Source organism: Mus pahari, chromosome 19 (assembly GCF_900095145.1).
Source record: "Mus pahari chromosome 19, PAHARI_EIJ_v1.1, whole genome shotgun sequence".
NCBI lineage: Eukaryota > Metazoa > Chordata > Mammalia > Rodentia > Muridae > Mus > Mus pahari.
Window position 1 is genome coordinate 43,119,789 of NC_034608.1, and position 3,975 is coordinate 43,123,763.

The following is a 3,975-nucleotide window of genomic DNA, read 5'->3' on the forward strand; positions in this document are numbered from 1 at the left end:
TTTCTGAGTTCGAGGCCAGCCTGGTCTATAGAGTGAGTTCCAGGACAGCCAAGGCTACACAGAGAAACCCTGTCTCGAAAAAACCAAAACCAAAAAAAAAAAAAAAATCCAGCTCTTAGGGCTCAGCAGTTAAGAACACAGGCTGCTCTTCCAGAGGATCCAGGTTCAATTCCCAGGACCCTGGGCAACTCACAACTGTCTGTATCACCTGCTCCAGGGTATTGTTCACCCCAACACAGACGTACATGGGAAGTGGAAATTTCTCGTTTCTTTAATGACTAAGTGTGTCACGTAATGTTTTTCTGGAAGCTGTCTTATGAGAGGCTGTATGATGTTTTGCTAAAAACAGACTCTTGAGAGGGTGTGTGGTGTTTAGAAAGAATATCAATCAATGGGGCCCCACCAACAGCGAGAGGACACCCTTGCATTGCTCTGCGGTGCAACGCCTCGCTGGTCTTCACTGGTTTTCCCTTCGTGGAGAGAACTTCTCACGGTACTCTGGCTGATGTTTGGCGGCTTCTGATGACTTGAGGATTTGGCAGAGCTGTGTTGCTTCTGCTGGACCTTGCCATTACAACTGATTCGTGTTTGCTGTTTGCTGATGAACTGGACTGCTGGTTTCCTAACAACGAAGAGTGAGATTCCCGAAGGAACTACTGCTAAGCAGGCCTACAACCCTGCTTTCTTATTAAACTTCTTTCCGCCCACCTCTGGTCTGTGTGTGGGTTGAAGCACTTAAGTAGGTTTTGAAAAAAATCTAAGCCTACATACATGTAGGCAAAAAACAAAAAGAGAACAAAACAAAATAAAAAACAAACAAGAAAACTAGTACACATGAAGTGAAATACATATATATTTATACACACACACACACACACACATATATATATATATATATATTTAAAAATATGTCACTTACTGGGCACAGCTTTTTGGGTTAGGGCATGGAGCTATGGCAGGTCAAATTAATACATGACATTTCTAGTTCTCATCCTGAGAGCAAAAATTACTAGACTGTCCACTTGTGTTCAATTGTTAAACTAGATGTATGTGTGTGTGTGTGTTTGTGTGTGTGTGTTTGTGTGTGTGTGTTTGTGTGTGTGTATGTGTGTGTGTGTTTGTGTGTGTGTGTTTGTGTGTGTGTGTGTGTGTGTGTGTGTGTATAAGCCTGCATGTGATTGTGCAGACCAAAAGTTGGAATCAGGTGTCTCTCATTCTCTGAACCTCACTGGTTCAGCTAAACTGGCTGGCCAGAAAGTCCTAGTCATTCTCCTGTCTCCACCTCCTCAGTTCTGGGATGACAGGCAATGGCACACAAGTGTGCAAGGGAGCGCGTGCACACACACACACACACGCACACATACACACACACACACACACACACACAATTAAGACAAACTAAATATTTTAAAGAAGAAAACAAGGAATGCCAGGGAGGAAGGAGGCTGCAGGAGGGAATCCTCGTGCCATGCTGACAGCACTGGAAACTGGTGCGGCCTCTACAGAGACTAGAACAGCAGTTCCTGAAAAGCACGGATGTCAATGCTGCAACATGACCCAGCTGGCCATTTCTGGGTATATACTCAAAGGAATTTCAGTCAGCACACCACAGAGATACTTAAACATTTATGTTTATTACTGCAGTATTCACAATAGGCAAGATATGGAACAGCTTAAATGACTAGCAACACATGAATAGATAAACATACATACACTAGAATGATAAAACCGAATGAAATTATGTCCATTTCAGGAAAATAGATGCAACTGGGGGCCACTCTATTAACAGAACCTGGAAGACTAAGGCAGCGGACTCTCAAGTTTGAGGCCAACCTGGACAACATAGTAAGTGTGAAAACAAACAATGAGTCTGGAGAGATGACTCAGAGGTTAAGAGCGCTTGTCGCTCTTACTAACGATGAGCATCTGATCTCTCTCGTCCACCCACGTCAGGGGCTGCTCACAATTACACCTCCACCTTCGGGGATTCAACTCCATCTTCTGGCCTATGATCTGGCACTGACCAAATACCTGCTATATGTGTGCCAGGCTGGCCTATGACCCAGCACCGAGCCGGGTCTGTTCGGAAAATTCTCAGAAAAAAAAATTCAACATCACAATCCTATCAAATAGTATTGCTTTTTGGTTTTTAAGGTAGAGTTTTATTTTAATTATTCATATGTGTGGTAGGGGGCTGGGGTATGTGCATGTGAAAACAAATGCCCTCAGAAGCCAGGAAAGGGCCTCAGATCCCTTGACGCTGGAGTTATAAACAGTTCTGAGCTGCCTGATAGAGGTGCTGGGAACTGAACTCTGGTCCTTTGCAGGAGCAGGACACACTCCTGTGTCGCCGAGCCATCCCTGCAGCCCCAAGCACAGCCCTCCCACTGTACAGGAGGGCGTTGTGCTGTGTAGATTATGCAGTGAGACTTTCTGGTGTTAGGATGGTTAGTGATCTGAGCCTTTGAAACAATTTTTTTTTTTTTTTGATTTTTCGAGACAGGGTTTCTCTGTATAGCCCTGGCTGTCCTGGAACTCACTTTGTAGACCAGGCTGACCTCGAACTCAGAAATCCGCCTGCCTCTGCCTCCCGAGTGCTGGGATTAAAGGCGTGCGCCACCATGCCTGGCTACAATTTTTTTCAAATGATATATTCTGATCATACCTTTTGTCTCCCCCAGCTCCTCCCCGTGATCCTCCCCACAATCCTCCCAATGGTCCTCCCCATGGTCCTTCCCACCCACTCAACACCATGTCCTTTTATGTTTCCTTTTTCTTCCTTTCCCTTCCTTCCTTTCTTTCCTATTCTTCCTCCTCCTCTTCCTCCTCTTCCTCCTCCTTCTGAGACAGAGTTCCTCTGTGTAGCCCAGGCTGTCCTGGAACTCACTCTGTAGACCAGGCTAGCCTCAAGCTCAGAGATCCACCTGCCTCTGCCTCCTGAGTGCCAAGATGAAAGGTGTGCACCATTAACTCCTAGCATTTCTTCGTTGCTTTTTAAACTAAACAAAAACAAGAAACACACACAACCCCCCACCCCCCAAATCCCACAAAGACTAAATCTACAAGCAATAAAACCACAATAAGACAAAAAATACCCAAAGTAAAATAAAACTGAAAGTCTAGAAAAATACTGCTGAGCTCGGTCTGTGCTGGCTAAACTCTCCCGGCACGCGGTCTGCCCTGAAGTGGTTGATCGAGCCAGTGAGTTTAGGTGAAGACCAATTTTTTCCTTTGCTAGCTGGTATCAGTTGCAGATACTTTCCGGGTCAGGAGTCGGGGCCCAAGTGTCCCTCTAAGTGCTAGGACTGTCTGGCTTGAGCCTGCTCAGGGTCTGTGCATGCTGCCAGTCTCTGTGAGTTCACATGTGCATCAGTCCTGTTGTGTCTGGGTGAGGCGCTTCTTTTTTAAATTCACGATATTTGTTACCCCAGCAACTCTCTCTGATGTTCCATGCCAGCATTGCAGATATCATCCATCCATTCATCCCAGCTAGTAAATATTTATAAAAATCAGTGTGCACAGCACTGGCCCAGGAGATGCAGGAACGCCCAAGGGATGTTTGTAATCCCCTAGGCAGAGAAATGAACACTCTTGTGTCATTCAACCACCTGCTCTTCCCTAGGTGTACATGCTGGGGAGAAACAAATTGTCACAACCATTGTTGTCACAATCAAGTTTGAAACATTGTTATCTGTCTGAAAGGCATCCTTTATTGATTTCCAAATTGATAAATTCCAAACTTTAATACACAAATGGAGGGGGGAGGGAGGAGGGGGAAGAAAGGGAGGGAGGGAGGGAGGGAGGGAGGGAGGGAGAGAGAGAGAGAGAGAGCAATTAATATATTTTCTGCCTCTATAGTTCAACTAGTGTGCACATTTCACACTAACAAGCTCATATGTGTTCTTTTGTGCCTGACTTTCTTCATCTAGCATAACAGACTCAGGGGTTCATCTCTTTTCTTTTTTTTTTTTTTTT